Genomic DNA, 18,293 nt, shown 5'->3' with positions numbered 1-18,293 from the left:
GGGTACTTTTACTACTGTATACTTTCACTACTGCAGCTGAGTACTTTTACTACTGTGTACTTTCACTACTGCATTTAAGTACTTTTTCTACTGCAGCTGGGTACTTTTACCACTGTGTACTTTTACTACTTTAGCTTTGTACTTTTACTACTACATATGAATACTTTTACTACTGCAGCTGTGTACTTTTACTACTGCAGCTGTGTACTTTTACTACTGTAACTGTGTACTTTTACTACTGTAACTGTGTACTTTTACTACTGCAGCTGTGTACTTTTACTACTGCAGCTGTGTACTTTTACTACTGCAGCTGGGTACTTTTACTACTGTGTACTTTTACAACTGCAGCTGTGTACTTTTACTACTTTTACTACTGCAGCTGTGTACTTTTACTACTGCAACTGAGTACTTTTTCTACTGCAGCTGGGTACTTTTACTACTTTGTACTTTTACTACTGCAACTGAGTACTTTTTCTACTGCAGCTGGGTACTTTTACTACTTTGTACTTTTACTACTGCAGCTGTGTACTTTTACTACTGCAATTGTGTACTTTTACTACTGTGTACTTTTACTACTGCAGCTGTGTACTTTTACAACTGCAGCTGTGTACTTTTACTACTGTGTACTTTTACTACTGCAGCTGAGTACTTTCACTACTGCAGCTGTGTACTTTTACTACTGTGTACTTTTACTACTGCAGCTGGGTACTTTTACCACTGTGTACTTTTCCTATTGCAGCTGTGTACTTTTACTACTGTGTACTTTTACCACTGTGTACTTTTACTACTGCAGCTGTGTGCTTTTACTACTGCAGCTGTGTACTTTTACTACTGCAGCTGTGTACTTTTACTACTGCAGCTGGGTACTTTTACTACTGTGTACTTTTACAACTGCAGCTGTGTACTTTTACTACTCTGTACTTTCAATACTGCAGCTAAGTACTTTTACTACTGTGTTCTTTTACTACTGCAGCTGGGTACTTTAACTGCTGTGTACTTTTACTACTACTGCTGTGTACTTTTACTACTGCAACTGGGTACTTTTACTACTGCATCTGAGTACTTTTACTACTGTGTACTTTCACTACTGCAGCTGTGTACTTTTACTACCGCAGCTGAGTACTTTTACTACTGTGTACTTTCACTACTGCAGCTAAGTACTTTTACTACTGCAGCTGGGTACTTTTACCACTGCAGCTGGGTACTTTTACCACTGTGTACTTTTACTACTGCAGCTGTGTACTTTTACTACTGTGTACTTTTACTACTGCAGCTGTGTACTTTTACCACTGTGTACTTTTACTACTGCAGCTGTGTACTTTTACTACTGCAAATGTGTACTTTCACTACTGCAGCTGAGTACTTTTACTACTGTGTACTTTCACTACTGCAGCTGAGTACTGTTACTACTGTGTACTTTCACTACTGCAGCTAAGTACTTTTACTACTAGAGCTGGGTACTTTTACCACTGCAGCTGGGTACTTTTACCACTGCAGCTGGGTACTTTTACCACTGTGTACTTTTACTACTGTGTACTTTTAATACTGCAGCTGTGTACTTTTACTACTGCAGCTGAGAACTTTCACTACTGCAGCTGTGTACTTTTACTACTGCAGCTGTGTACTTTTACTACTGCAGCTGAGTACTTTAACTACTGCAGCTGTGTACTTTTACTACAGTGTACTTTTACTACTGCAGCTGGGTACTTTTACCACTGTCTACTTTTACTACTGCAGCTGGGTACTTTTACCACTGTGTACTTTTCCTATTGCAGCTGTGTACTTTTACTACTGCAGCTGAGTACTTTTACTACTGTGTACTTTCACTACTGCAGCTGGGTACTTTAACTACTGTGTACTTTTACTACTACAGCTGTGTACTTTTACTACTGCAGCTGTGTACTTTTACTACTGTGTACTTTTACTACTGCAGCTGGGTACTTTTACCACTGTGTACTTTTCCTACTGCAGCTGTGTACTTTTACTACTGTGTACTTTTACTACTGCAGCTGGGTACTTTAACTACTGTGTACTTTTACTACTACAGCTGTGTACTTTTACTACTGCAGCTGTGTACTTTTACTACTGCATCTGAGTACTTTTACGGCTGTGTACTTTCACTACTGCAGCTGTGTACTTTTACTACTGCAGCTGAGTACTTTTACCACTGTGTACTTTCACTACTGCAGCTAAGTACTTTTGATACTGCAGCTGGGTACTTTTACCACTGCAGCTGGGTACTTTTTCCACTGCAGCAGGGGACTTTTACCACTGTGTACTTTTACTACTGTGTACTTTTAATACTGCAGCTGTGTACTTTTACTACTGCAGCTGAGAACTTTCACTACTGCAGCTGTGTACTTTTACTATTGCAGCTGTGTACTTTTACTACTGCAGCTGAGTACTTTAACTACTGCAGCTGTGTACTTTTACTACAGTGTACTTTTACTACTACAGCTGGGTACTTTTACCACTGTCTACTTTTACTACTGCAGCTGGGTACTTTTACCACTGTGTACTTTTCCTATTGCAGCTGTGTACTTTTACTACTGTGTACTTTTACTACTGTGTACTTTTACTACTGTTTACTTTTACTACTGCAGCTGGGTACTTTAACTACTGTGTACTTTTACTACTACATCTGAGTACTTTTACTTTTCACTACTGCAGCTGAGTGCTTTTACTACTGCATCTGAGTACTTTGACTACTGTGTACTTTTACTACTGCAGCTGGGTACTTTTACCACTGTGTACTTTTACTACTTTAGCTGGGTACTTTTACCACTGTGTACTTTTCCTACTGCAGCTGTGTACTTTTACTACTCTGTACTTTTACTACTGCAGCTGGGTACTTTAACTACTGTGTACATTTACTACTACAGCTGTGTACTTTTACTACTGCAGCTGTGTACTTTTACTACTGCATCTGAGTACTTTTACTACTGTGTACTTTCACTACTGCAGCTGTGTACTTTTACTACTGCAGCTGAGTACTTTTACTACTGTGTACTTTCACTACTGCAGCTGAGTACTTTTACTACTGTGTACTTTCACTACTGCAGCTGAGTACTTTTACTACTGTGTACTTTCACTACTGCAGCTAAGTACTTTTACTACTAGAGCTGGGTACTTTTACCACTGCAGCTGGGTACTTTTACCACTGCAGCTGGGTACTTTTACCACTGTTTACTTTGACTACTGCAGCTGTGTTCTTTTACTACTGCAGCTGTGTACTTTTACTACTGTTTACTTTTACTACTGCAGCTGTGTTCTTTTACTACTACATCTGAGTACTTTTACTTTTCACTACTGCAGCTAAGTACTTTTACTACTAGAGCTGGGTACTTTTACCACTGCAGCTGGGTACTTTTACCACTGTGTACTTTGACTACTGCAGCTCTGTTCTTTTACTACTGCAGCTGGGTACTTTTACTACTGTGTACTTTTACTACTGCAGCTGGGTACTTTTACTACTGTGTACTTTTACAACTGCAGCTGTGTACTTTTACTACTTTTACTACTGCAGCTGTGTACTTTTACTACTGCAACTGAGTACTTTTTCTACTGCAGCTGGGTACTTTTACTACTTTGTACTTTTACTACTGCAGCTGTGTACTTTTACTACTGCAATTGTGTACTTTTACTACTGTGTACTTTTACTACTGCAGCTGTGTACTTTTACAACTGCAGCTGTGTACTTTTACTACTGTGTACTTTTACTACTGCAGCTGAGTACTTTCACTACTGCAGCTGTGTACTTTTACTACTGTGTACTTTTACTACTGCAGCTGGGTACTTTTACCACTGTGTACTTTTCCTATTGCAGCTGTGTACTTTTACTACTGTGTACTTTTACCACTGTGTACTTTTACTACTGCAGCTGTGTACTTTTACTACTGCAAATGTGTACTTTTACGACTGCAGCTGTGTACTTTTACTACTGTGTACTTTCACTACTGCAGCTGTGTACTTTTACTACTGTGTACTTTTACCACTGTGTACTTTTACTACTGCAGCTGTGTACTTTTGCTACTGCAAATGTGTACTTTTACTACTGCAGCTGTGTACTTTTACTACTGTGTGCTTTTACTACTGCAGCTGTGTACTTTTGCTACTGTGTACTTTCACTACTGCAGCTGTGTACTTTTACTTCTGCAGCTGTGTACTTTTACTACTGTGTACTTTCACAACTGCAGCTGAGTACTTTTACTACTCTGTACTTTCACTACTGCAGCTAAGTACTTTTACTACTGTGTTCGTTTACTACTGCAGCTGGGTACTTTAACTACTGTGTACTTTTACTACTACTGCTGTATACCTTTACTACTGCAACTGGGTACTTTTTCTACTGCATCTGAGTACTTTTACTACTGTGTACTTTCACTACTGCAGCTGTGTACTTTTACTACCGCAGCTGAGTAATTTTACTACTGTGTACTTTCACTACTGCAGCTAAGTACTTTTACTACTGCAGCTGGGTACTTTTACCACTGCAGCTGGGTACTTTTACCACTGCAGCTGGGTACTTTTACCACTGTGTACTTTTACTACTGCAGCTGTGTACTTTTACTACTGTGTACTTTTACTCCTGCAGCTGTGTACTTTTACTACTGTGTACTTTTACTACTACAGCTGTGTACTTTTACTACTACAGCTGTGTACTTTTACTCCTGCAGCTGTGTACTTTTACTACTGTGTACTTTTCCTACTGCAGCTGTGTACTTTTACTACTGCATCTGAGTACTTTTACTACTGTGTACTTTCACTACTGCAGCTGTGTACTTTTACTACTGCAGCTGAGAACTTTTACTACTGTGTACTTTCACTACTGCAGCTGAGTACTTTTACTACTCTGTACTTTTACTACTGTGTACTTTTACTGCTCTTTACTTTTACTACTGCAGCTGGGTACTTTTACCACTGTGTACTTTTCCTATCGCAGCTGTGTACTTTTACTACTGTGTACTTTTACCACTGTGTACTTTTACTACTGCAGCTGTGTACTTTTACTACTGCAAATGTGTACTTTTACGACTGCAGCTGTGTACTTTTACTACTGTGTACTTTCACTACTGCAGCTGTGTACTTTTACTACTGTGTACTTTTACCACTGTGTACTTTTACTACTGCAGCTGTGTACTTTTACTACTGCAAATGTGTACTTTTACTACTGCAGCTGTGTACTTTTACTACTGTGTGCTTTTACTACTGCAGCTGTGTACTTTTGCTACTGTGTACTTTCACTACTGCAGCTGTGTACTTTTATTTCTGCAGCTGTGTACTTTTACTACTGTGTACTTTCACTACTGCAGCTGAGTACTTTTACTACTCTCTACTTTCACTACTGCAGCTAAGTACTTTTACTACTGTGTACTTTTACTACTACTGCTGTGTACCTTTACTACTGCAACTGGGTACTTTTACTACTGCATCTGAGTACTTTTACTACTGTGTACTTTCACTACTGCAGCTAAGTACTTTTACTACTGCAGCTGGGTACTTTTACCACTGCAGCTGGGTACTTTTACCACTGCAGCTGGGTACTTTTACCACTGTGTACTTTTACTACTGCAGCTGTGTACTTTTACTACTGTGTACTTTTACTACGGCAGCTGGGTACTTTAACTACTGTGTACTTTTACTACTACAGCTGTGTACTTTTACTCCTGCAGCTGTGTACTTTTACTACTGTGTACTTTCACTACTGCAGCTGAGTACTTTTACTACTCTGTACTTTTACTACTGTGTACTTTTACTGCTGTTTACTTTTACTACTGCAGCTGGGTACTTTAACTACTGTGTACTTTTACTACTATATCTGAGTATTTTTACTTTTCACTACTGCAGCTGAGTGCTTTTACCACTGTGTACTTTTACTACTGCAGCTGTGTACTTTTACTACTGCAAATGTGTACTTTTACTACTGCAGCTGTGTACTTTTACTACTGTGTACTTTCACTACTGCAGCTGTGTACTTTTACTTCTGCAGCTGTGTACTTTTACTACTGTGTACTTTTACTACTGCGGCTGGGTACTTTTACCACTGTGTACTTTTACTACTGCAGCTGGGTACTTTTACCACTGTGTACTTTTCCTACTGCAGCTGTGTACTTTTACTACTCTGTACTTTTACTACTGCAGCTGGGTACTTTAACTACTGTGTACTTTTACTACTACAGCTGTGTACTTTTACTACTGCAGCTGTGTACTTTTACTACTGCATCTGAGTACTTTTACTACTGTGTACTTTCACTACTTCAGCTGTGTACTTTTACTACTGCAGCTGAGTACTTTTACTACTGTGTACTTTCACTACTGCAGCTGAGTACTTTTACTACTGTGTACTTTCACTACTGCAGCTGAGTACTTTTACTACTGTGTACTTTCACTACTGCAGCTAAGTACTTTTACTACTAGAGCTGGGTACTTTTACCACTGCAGCTGGGTACTTTTACCACTGTGTACTTTTACTACTGTGTACTTTTAATACTGCAGCTGTGTACTTTTACTACTGCAGCTGAGAACTTTCACTACTGCAGCTGTGTACTTTTACTACTGCAGCTGTGTACTTTTACTACTGCAGCTGAGTACTTTAACTACTGCAGCTGTGTACTTTTACTACAGTGTACTTTTACTACTGCAGCTGGGTACTTTTACCACTGTCTACTTTTACTACTGCAGCTGGGTACTTTTACCACTGTGTACTTTTCCTATTGCAGCTGTGTACTTTTACTACTGTGTACTTTTACTACTGTGTACTTTTACTAATGTTTACTTTTACTACTGCAGCTGGGTACTTTAACTACTGTGTACTTTTACTACTACATCTGAGTACTTTTACTTTTCACTACTGCAGCTGAGTGCTTTTACTACTGCATCTGAGTACTTTTAACTACTGTGTACTTTTACTACTGCAGCTGGGTACTTTTACCACTGTGTACTTTTACTACTGCAGCTGTGTACTTTTACTACTGCAGCTGGGTACTTTTACTACTGTATACTTTCACTACTGCAGCTGAGTACTTTTACTACTGTGTACTTTCACTACTGCATTTAAGTACTTTTTCTACTGCAGCTGGGTACTTTTACCACTGTGTACTTTTACTACTTTAGCTTTGTACTTTTACTACTACATATGAATACTTTTACTCCTGCAGCCGGGTACTTTTAGTACTGCAGCTGTGTACTTTTACTACTGCAGCTGTGTACTTTTACTACTGTAACTGTGTACTTTTACTACTGTAACTGTGTACTTTTACTACTGCAGCTGTGTACTTTTACTACTGCAGCTGTGTACTTTTACTACTGCAGCTGGGTACTTTTACTACTGTGTACTTTTACAACTGCAGCTGTGTACTTTTACTACTTTTACTACTGCAGCTGTGTACTTTTACTACTGCAACTGAGTACTTTTTCTACTGCAATTGTGTACTTTTACTACTTTGTACTTTTACTACTGCAGCTGTGTACTTTTACTACTGCAATTGTGTACTTTTACTACTGTGTACTTTTACTACTGCAGCTGTGTACTTTTACAACTGCAGCTGTGTACTTTTACTACTGTGTACTTTTACTACTGCAGCTGAGTACTTTCACTACTGCAGCTGTGTACTTTTACTACTGTGTACTTTTACTACTGCAGCTGGGTACTTTTACCACTGTGTACTTTTCCTATTGCAGCTGTGTACTTTTACTACTGTGTACTTTTACCACTGTGTACTTTTACTACTGCAGCTGTGTGCTTTTACTACTGCAGCTGTGTACTTTTACTTCTGCAGCTGTGTACTTTTACTACTCTGTACTTTCAATACTGCAGCTAAGTACTTTTACTACTGTGTTCTTTTACTACTGCAGCTGGGTACTTTAACTGCTGTGTACTTTCACTACTACTGCTGTGTACTTTTACTACTGCAACTGGGTACTTTTACTACTGCATCTGAGTACTTTTACTACTGTGTACTTTCACTACTGCAGCTGTGTACTTTTACTACCGCAGCTGAGTACTTTTACTACTGTGTACTTTCACTACTGCAGCTAAGTACTTTTACTACTGCAGCTGGGTACTTTTACCACTGCAGCTGGGTACTTTTACCACTGTGTACTTTTACTACTGCAGCTGTGTACTTTTACTACTGTGTACTTTTACTACTGCAGCTGTGTACTTTTACCACTGTGTACTTTTACTACTGCAGCTGTGTACTTTTACTACTGCAAATGTGTACTTTCACTACTGCAGCTGAGTACTTTTACTACTGTGTACTTTCACTACTGCAGCTGAGTACTTTTACTACTGTGTACTTTCACTACTGCAGCTAAGTACTTTTACTACTAGAGCTGGGTACTTTTACCACTGCAGCTGGGTACTTTTACCACTGCAGCTGGGTACTTTTACCACTGTGTACTTTTACTACTGTGTACTTTTAATACTGCAGCTGTGTACTTTTACTACTGCAGCTGAGAACTTTCACTACTGCAGCTGTGTACTTTTACTACTGCAGCTGTGTACTTTTACTACTGCAGCTGAGTACTTTAACTACTGCAGCTGTGTACTTTTACTACAGTGTACTTTTACTACTGCAGCTGGGTACTTTTACCACTGTCTACTTTTACTACTGCAGCTGGGTACTTTTACCACTGTGTACTTTTCCTATTGCAGCTGTGTACTTTTACTACTGCAGCTGAGTACTTTTACTACTGTGTACTTTCACTACTGCAGCTGGGTACTTTAACTACTGTGTACTTTTACTACTACAGCTGTGTACTTTTACTACTGCAGCTGTGTACTTTTACTACTGTGTACTTTTACTACTGCAGCTGGGTACTTTTACCACTGTGTACTTTTCCTACTGCAGCTGTGTACTTTTACTACTGTGTACTTTTACTACTGCAGCTGGGTACTTTAACTACTGTGTACTTTTACTACTACAGCTGTGTACTTTTACTACTGCAGCTGTGTACTTTTACTACTGCATCTGAGTACTTTTACGGCTGTGTACTTTCACTACTGCAGCTGTGTACTTTTACTACTGCAGCTGAGTACTTTTACCACTGTGTACTTTCACTACTGCAGCTAAGTACTTTTGATACTGCAGCTGGGTACTTTTACCACTGCAGCTGGGTACTTTTTCCACTGCAGCAGGGGACTTTTACCACTGTGTACTTTTACTACTGTGTACTTTTAATACTGCAGCTGTGTACTTTTACTACTGCAGCTGAGAACTTTCACTACTGCAGCTGTGTACTTTTACTATTGCAGCTGTGTACTTTTACTACTGCAGCTGAGTACTTTAACTACTGCAGCTGTGTACTTTTACTACAGTGTACTTTTACTACTGCAGCTGGGTACTTTTACCACTGTCTACTTTTACTACTGCAGCTGGGTACTTTTACTACTGCAGCTGAGAACTTTCACTACTGCAGCTGTGTACTTTTACTACTGCAGCTGTGTACTTTTACTACTGCAGCTGAGTACTTTAACTACTGCAGCTGTGTACTTTTACTACAGTGTACTTTTACTACTGCAGCTGGGTACTTTTACCACTGTCTACTTTTACTACTGCAGCTGGGTACTTTTACCACTGTGTACTTTTCCTATTGCAGCTGTGTACTTTTACTACTGTGTACTTTTACTACTGTGTACTTTTACTACTGTTTACTTTTACTACTGCAGCTGGGTACTTTAACTACTGTGTACTTTTACTACTACATCTGAGTACTTTTACTTTTCACTACTGCAGCTGAGTGCTTTTACTACTGCATCTGAGTACTTTTAACTACTGTGTACTTTTACTACTGCAGCTGGGTACTTTTACCACTGTGTACTTTTACTACTGCAGCTGTGTACTTTTACTACTGCAGCTGGGTACTTTTACTACTGTATACTTTCACTACTGCAGCTGAGTACTTTTACTACTGTGTACTTTCACTACTGCATTTAAGTACTTTTTCTACTGCAGCTGGGTACTTTTACCACTGTGTACTTTTACTACTTTAGCTTTGTACTTTTACTACTACATATGAATACTTTTACTCCTGCAGCCGGGTACTTTTACTACTGCAGCTGTGTACTTTTACTACTGCAGCTGTGTACTTTTACTACTGTAACTGTGTACTTTTACTACTGTAACTGTGTACTTTTACTACTGCAGCTGTGTACTTTTACTACTGCAGCTGTGTACTTTTACTACTGCAGCTGGGTACTTTTACTACTGTGTACTTTTACAACTGCAGCTGTGTACTTTTACTACTTTTACTACTGCAGCTGTGTACTTTTACTACTGCAACTGAGTACTTTTTCTACTGCAATTGTGTACTTTTACTACTTTGTACTTTTACTACTGCAGCTGTGTACTTTTACTACTGCAATTGTGTACTTTTACTACTGTGTACTTTTACTACTGCAGCTGTGTACTTTTACAACTGCAGCTGTGTACTTTTACTACTGTGTACTTTTACTACTGCAGCTGAGTACTTTCACTACTGCAGCTGTGTACTTTTACTACTGTGTACTTTTACTACTGCAGCTGGGTACTTTTACCACTGTGTACTTTTCCTATTGCAGCTGTGTACTTTTACTACTGTGTACTTTTACCACTGTGTACTTTTACTACTGCAGCTGTGTGCTTTTACTACTGCAGCTGTGTACTTTTACTTCTGCAGCTGTGTACTTTTACTACTCTGTACTTTCAATACTGCAGCTAAGTACTTTTACTACTGTGTTCTTTTACTACTGCAGCTGGGTACTTTAACTGCTGTGTACTTTTACTACTACTGCTGTGTACTTTTACTACTGCAACTGGGTACTTTTACTACTGCATCTGAGTACTTTTACTACTGTGTACTTTCACTACTGCAGCTGTGTACTTTTACTACCGCAGCTGAGTACTTTTACTACTGTGTACTTTCACTACTGCAGCTAAGTACTTTTACTACTGCAGCTGGGTACTTTTACCACTGCAGCTGGGTACTTTTACCACTGTGTACTTTTACTACTGCAGCTGTGTACTTTTACTACTGTGTACTTTTACTACTGCAGCTGTGTACTTTTACCACTGTGTACTTTTACTACTGCAGCTGTGTACTTTTACTACTGCAAATGTGTACTTTCACTACTGCAGCTGAGTACTTTTACTACTGTGTACTTTCACTACTGCAGCTGAGTACTTTTACTACTGTGTACTTTCACTACTGCAGCTAAGTACTTTTACTACTAGAGCTGGGTACTTTTACCACTGCAGCTGGGTACTTTTACCACTGCAGCTGGGTACTTTTACCACTGTGTACTTTTACTACTGTGTACTTTTAATACTGCAGCTGTGTACTTTTACTACTGCAGCTGAGAACTTTCACTACTGCAGCTGTGTACTTTTACTACTGCAGCTGTGTACTTTTACTACTGCAGCTGAGTACTTTAACTACTGCAGCTGTGTACTTTTACTACAGTGTACTTTTACTACTGCAGCTGGGTACTTTTACCACTGTCTACTTTTACTACTGCAGCTGGGTACTTTTACCACTGTGTACTTTTCCTATTGCAGCTGTGTACTTTTACTACTGCAGCTGAGTACTTTTACTACTGTGTACTTTCACTACTGCAGCTGGGTACTTTAACTACTGTGTACTTTTACTACTACAGCTGTGTACTTTTACTACTGCAGCTGTGTACTTTTACTACTGTGTACTTTTACTACTGCAGCTGGGTACTTTTACCACTGTGTACTTTTCCTACTGCAGCTGTGTACTTTTACTACTGTGTACTTTTACTACTGCAGCTGGGTACTTTAACTACTGTGTACTTTTACTACTACAGCTGTGTACTTTTACTACTGCAGCTGTGTACTTTTACTACTGCATCTGAGTACTTTTACGGCTGTGTACTTTCACTACTGCAGCTGTGTACTTTTACTACTGCAGCTGAGTACTTTTACCACTGTGTACTTTCACTACTGCAGCTAAGTACTTTTGATACTGCAGCTGGGTACTTTTACCACTGCAGCTGGGTACTTTTTCCACTGCAGCAGGGGACTTTTACCACTGTGTACTTTTACTACTGTGTACTTTTAATACTGCAGCTGTGTACTTTTACTACTGCAGCTGAGAACTTTCACTACTGCAGCTGTGTACTTTTACTATTGCAGCTGTGTACTTTTACTACTGCAGCTGAGTACTTTAACTACTGCAGCTGTGTACTTTTACTACAGTGTACTTTTACTACTGCAGCTGGGTACTTTTACCACTGTCTACTTTTACTACTGCAGCTGGGTACTTTTACTACTGCAGCTGAGAACTTTCACTACTGCAGCTGTGTACTTTTACTACTGCAGCTGTGTACTTTTACTACTGCAGCTGAGTACTTTAACTACTGCAGCTGTGTACTTTTACTACAGTGTACTTTTACTACTGCAGCTGGGTACTTTTACCACTGTCTACTTTTACTACTGCAGCTGGGTACTTTTACCACTGTGTACTTTTCCTATTGCAGCTGTGTACTTTTACTACTGTGTACTTTTACTACTGTGTACTTTTACTACTGTTTACTTTTACTACTGCAGCTGGGTACTTTAACTACTGTGTACTTTTACTACTACATCTGAGTACTTTTACTTTTCACTACTGCAGCTGAGTGCTTTTACTACTGCATCTGAGTACTTTTAACTACTGTGTACTTTTACTACTGCAGCTGGGTACTTTTACCACTGTGTACTTTTACTACTGCAGCTGTGTACTTTTACTACTGCAGCTGGGTACTTTTACTACTGTATACTTTCACTACTGCAGCTGAGTACTTTTACTACTGTGTACTTTCACTACTGCATTTAAGTACTTTTTCTACTGCAGCTGGGTACTTTTACCACTGTGTACTTTTACTACTTTAGCTTTGTACTTTTACTACTACATATGAATACTTTTACTCCTGCAGCCGGGTACTTTTACTACTGCAGCTGTGTACTTTTACTACTGCAGCTGTGTACTTTTACTACTGTAACTGTGTACTTTTACTACTGTAACTGTGTACTTTTACTACTGCAGCTGTGTACTTTTACTACTGCAGCTGGGTACTTTTACTACTGTGTACTTTTACAACTGCAGCTGTGTACTTTTACTACTTTTACTACTGCAGCTGTGTACTTTTACTACTGCAACTGAGTACTTTTTCTACTGCAGCTGGGTACTTTTACTACTTTGTACTTTTACTACTGCAGCTGTGTACTTTTACTACTGCAATTGTGTACTTTTACTACTGTGTACTTTTACTACTGCAGCTGTGTACTTTTACAACTGCAGCTGTGTACTTTTACTACTGTGTACTTTTACTACTGCAGCTGAGTACTTTCACTACTGCAGCTGTGTACTTTTACTACTGTGTACTTTTACTACTGCAGCTGGGTACTTTTACCACTGTGTACTTTTCCTATTGCAGCTGTGTACTTTTACTACTGTGTACTTTTACCACTGTGTACTTTTACTACTGCAGCTGTGTGCTTTTACTACTGCAGCTCTGTACTTTTACTACTGCAGCTGTGTACTTTTACTACTGCAGCTGGGTACTTTTACTACTGTGTACTTTTACAACTGCAGCTGTGTACTTTTACTACTCTGTACTTTCAATACTGCAGCTAAGTACTTTTACTACTGTGTTCTTTTACTACTGCAGCTGGGTACTTTAACTGCTGTGTACTTTTACTACTACTGCTGTGTACTTTTACTACTGCAACTGGGTACTTTTACTACTGCATCTGAGTACTTTTACTACTGTGTACTTTCACTACTGCAGCTGTGTACTTTTACTACCGCAGCTGAGTACTTTTACTACTGTGTACTTTCACTACTGCAGCTAAGTACTTTTACTACTGCAGCTGGGTACTTTTACCACTGCAGCTGGGTACTTTTACCACTGTGTACTTTTACTACTGCAGCTGTGTACTTTTACTACTGTGTACTTTTACTACTGCAGCTGTGTACTTTTACCACTGTGTACTTTTACTACTGCAGCTGTGTACTTTTACTACTGCAAATGTGTACTTTCACTACTGCAGCTGAGTACTTTTACTACTGTGTACTTTCACTACTGCAGCTGAGTACTGTTACTACTGTGTACTTTCACTACTGCAGCTAAGTACTTTTACTACTAGAGCTGGGTACTTTTACCACTGCAGCTGGGTACTTTTACCACTGCAGCTGGGTACTTTTACCACTGTGTACTTTTACTACTGTGTACTTTTAATACTGCAGCTGTGTACTTTTACTACTGCAGCTGAGAACTTTCACTACTGCAGCTGTGTACTTTTACTACTGCAGCTGTGTACTTTTACTACTGCAGCTGAGTACTTTAACTACTGCAGCTGTGTACTTTTACTACAGTGTACTTTTACTACTGCAGCTCGGTACTTTTACCACTGTCTACTTTTACTACTGCAGCTGGGTACTTTTACCACTGTGTACTTTTCCTATTGCAGCTGTGTACTTTTACTACTGCAGCTGAGTACTTTTACTACTGTGTACTTTCACTACTGCAGCTGGGTACTTTAACTACTGTGTACTTTTACTACTACAGCTGTGTACTTTTACTACTGCAGCTGTGTACTTTTACTACTGTGTACTTTTACTACTGCAGCTGGGTACTTTTACCACTGTGTACTTTTCCTACTGCAGCTGTGTACTTTTACTACTGTGTACTTTTACTACTGCAGCTGGGTACTTTAACTACTGTGTACTTTTTACTACTACAGCTGTGTACTTTTACTACTGCAGCTGTGTACTTTTACTACTGCATCTGAGTACTTTTACGGCTGTGTACTTTCACTACTGCAGCTGTGTACTTTTACTACTGCAGCTGAGTACTTTTACCACTGTGTACTTTCACTACTGCAGCTAAGTACTTTTGATACTGCAGCTGGGTACTTTTACCACTGCAGCTGGGTACTTTTTCCACTGCAGCAGGGGACTTTTACCACTGTGTACTTTTACTACTGTGTACTTTTAATACTGCAGCTGTGTACTTTTACTACTGCAGCTGAGAACTTTCACTACTGCAGCTGTGTACTTTTACTATTGCAGCTGTGTACTTTTACTACTGCAGCTGAGTACTTTAACTACTGCAGCTGTGTACTTTTACTACAGTGTACTTTTACTACTGCAGCTGGGTACTTTTACCACTGTCTACTTTTACTACTGCAGCTGGGTACTTTTACCACTGTGTACTTTTCCTATTGCAGCTGTGTACTTTTACTACTGTGTACTTTTACTACTGTGTACTTTTACTACTGTTTACTTTTACTACTGCAGCTGGGTACTTTAACTACTGTGTACTTTTACTACTACATCTGAGTACTTTTACTTTTCACTACTGCAGCTGAGTGCTTTTACTACTGCATCTGAGTACTTTGACTACTGTGTACTTTTACTACTGCAGCTGGGTACTTTTACCACTGTGTACTTTTACTACTTTAGCTGGGTACTTTTACCACTGTGTACTTTTCCTACTGCAGCTGTGTACTTTTACTACTCTGTACTTTTACTACTGCAGCTGGGTACTTTAACTACTGTGTACGTTTACTACTACAGCTGTGTACTTTTACTACTGCAGCTGTGTACTTTTACTACTGCATCTGAGTACTTTTACTACTGTGTACTTTCACTACTGCAGCTGTGTACTTTTACTACTGCAGCTGAGTACTTTTACTACTGTGTACTTTCACTACTGCAGCTGAGTACTTTTACTACTGTGTACTTTCACTACTGCAGCTGAGTACTTTTACTACTGTGTACTTTCACTACTGCAGCTAAGTACTTTTACTACTAGAGCTGGGTACTTTTACCACTGCAGCTGGGTACTTTTACCACTGCAGCTGGGTACTTTTACCACTGTGTACTTTGACTACTGCAGCTGTGTTCTTTTACTACTGCAGCTGTGTACTTTTACTACTGTTTACTTTTACTACTGCAGCTGTGTTCTTTTACTACTACATCTGAGTACTTTTACTTTTCACTACTGCAGCTAAGTACTTTTACTACTAGAGCTGGGTACTTTTACCACTGCAGCTGGGTACTTTTACCACTGTGTACTTTGACTACTGCAGCTCTGTTCTTTTACTACTGCAGCTGGGTACTTTTACTACTGTGTACTTTTACTACTGCAGCTGGGTACTTTTACTACTGTGTACTTTTACAACTGCAGCTGTGTACTTTTACTACTTTTACTACTGCAGCTGTGTACTTTTACTACTGCAACTGAGTACTTTTTCTACTGCAGCTGGGTACTTTTACTACTTTGTACTTTTACTACTGCAGCTGTGTACTTTTACTACTGCAATTGTGTACTTTTACTACTGTGTACTTTTACTACTGCAGCTGTGTACTTTTACAACTGCAGCTGTGTACTTTTACTACTGTGTACTTTTACTACTGCAGCTGAGTACCTTCACTACTGCAGCTGTGTACTTTTACTACTGTGTACTTTTACTACTGCAGCTGGGTACTTTTACCACTGTGTACTTTTCCTATTGCAGCTGTGTACTTTTACTACTGTGTACTTTTACCACTGTGTACTTTTACTACTGCAGCTGTGTACTTTTACTACTGCAAATGTGTACTTTTACGACTGCAGCTGTGTACTTTTACTACTGTGTACTTTCACTACTGCAGCTGTGTACTTTTACTACTGTGTACTTTTACCACTGTGTACTTTTACTACTGCAGCTGTGTACTTTTGCTACTGCAAATGTGTACTTTTACTACTGCAGCTGTGTACTTTTACTACTGTGTGCTTTTACTACTGCAGCTGTGTACTTTTGCTACTGTGTACTTTCACTACTGCAGCTGTGTACTTTTACTTCTGCAGCTGTGTACTTTTACTACTGTGTACTTTCACAACTGCAGCTGAGTACTTTTACTACTCTGTACTTTCACTACTGCAGCTAAGTACTTTTACTACTGTGTTCGTTTACTACTGCAGCTGGGTACTTTAACTACTGTGTACTTTTACTACTACTGCTGTATACCTTTACTACTGCAACTGGGTACTTTTTCTACTGCATCTGAGTACTTTTACTACTGTGTACTTTCACTACTGCAGCTGTGTACTTTTACTACCGCAGCTGAGTAATTTTACTACTGTGTACTTTCACTACTGCAGCTAAGTACTTTTACTACTGCAGCTGGGTACTTTTACCACTGCAGCTGGGTACTTTTACCACTTTAGCTGGGTACTTTTACCACTGTGTACTTTTACTACTGCAGCTGTGTACTTTTACTACTGTGTACTTTTACTCCTGCAGCTGTGTACTTTTACTCCTGCAGCTGTGTACTTTTACTACTACAGCTGTGTACTTTTACTACTACAGCTGTGTACTTTTACTCCTGCAGCTGTGTACTTTTACTACTGTGTACTTTTCCTACTGCAGCTGTGTACTTTTACTACTGCATCTGAGTACTTTTACTACTGTGTACTTTCACTACTGCAGCTGTGTACTTTTACTACTGCAGCTGAGAACTTTTACTACTGTGTACTTTCACTACTGCAGCTGAGTACTTTTACTACTCTGTACTTTTACTACTGTGTACTTTTACTGCTGTTTACTTTTACTACTGCAGCTGGGTACTTTAACTACTGTGTACTTTTACTACTATATCTGAGTATTTTTACTTTTCACTACTGCAGCTGTGTACTTTTACTACTGCAGCTGAGAACTTTTACTACTGTGTACTTTTACTACTGCAGCTGGGTACTTTTACCACTGTGTACTTTTACTACTGCAGCTGTGTACTTTTACTTCTGCAAATGTGTACTTTTACTACTGCAGCTGTGTACTTTTACTACTGTGTAATTTTACTACTGCAGCTGGGTACTTTTACCACTGTGTACTTTTCCTATTGCAGCTGTGTACTTTTACTACTGTGTACTTTTACCACTGTGTACTTTTACTACTGCAGCTGTGTACTTTTACTACTGCAAATGTGTACTTTTACGACTGCAGCTGTGTACTTTTACTACTGTGTACTTTCACTACTGCAGCTGTGTACTTTTACTACTGTGTACTTTTACCACTGTGTACTTTTACTACTGCAGCTGTGTACTTTTACTACTGCAAATGTGTACTTTTACTACTGCAGCTGTGTACTTTTACTACTGTGTGCTTTTACTACTGCAGCTGTGTACTTTTGCTACTGTGTACTTTCACTACTGCAGCTGTGTACTTTTACTTCTGCAGCTGTGTACTTTTACTACTGTGTACTTTCACTACTGCAGCTGAGTACTTTTACTACTCTGTACTTTCACTACTGCAGCTAAGTAC

This window comes from Eucyclogobius newberryi, unplaced genomic scaffold, assembly GCF_026437365.1.
Source record: "Eucyclogobius newberryi isolate DKJ021-1_F unplaced genomic scaffold, fEucNew1.0.hap1 SCAF_99, whole genome shotgun sequence".
In the NCBI taxonomy this organism is placed as follows: Eukaryota; Metazoa; Chordata; class Actinopteri; order Gobiiformes; family Gobiidae; genus Eucyclogobius; species Eucyclogobius newberryi.
Note: the sequence above shows the minus strand (reverse complement) of the source record.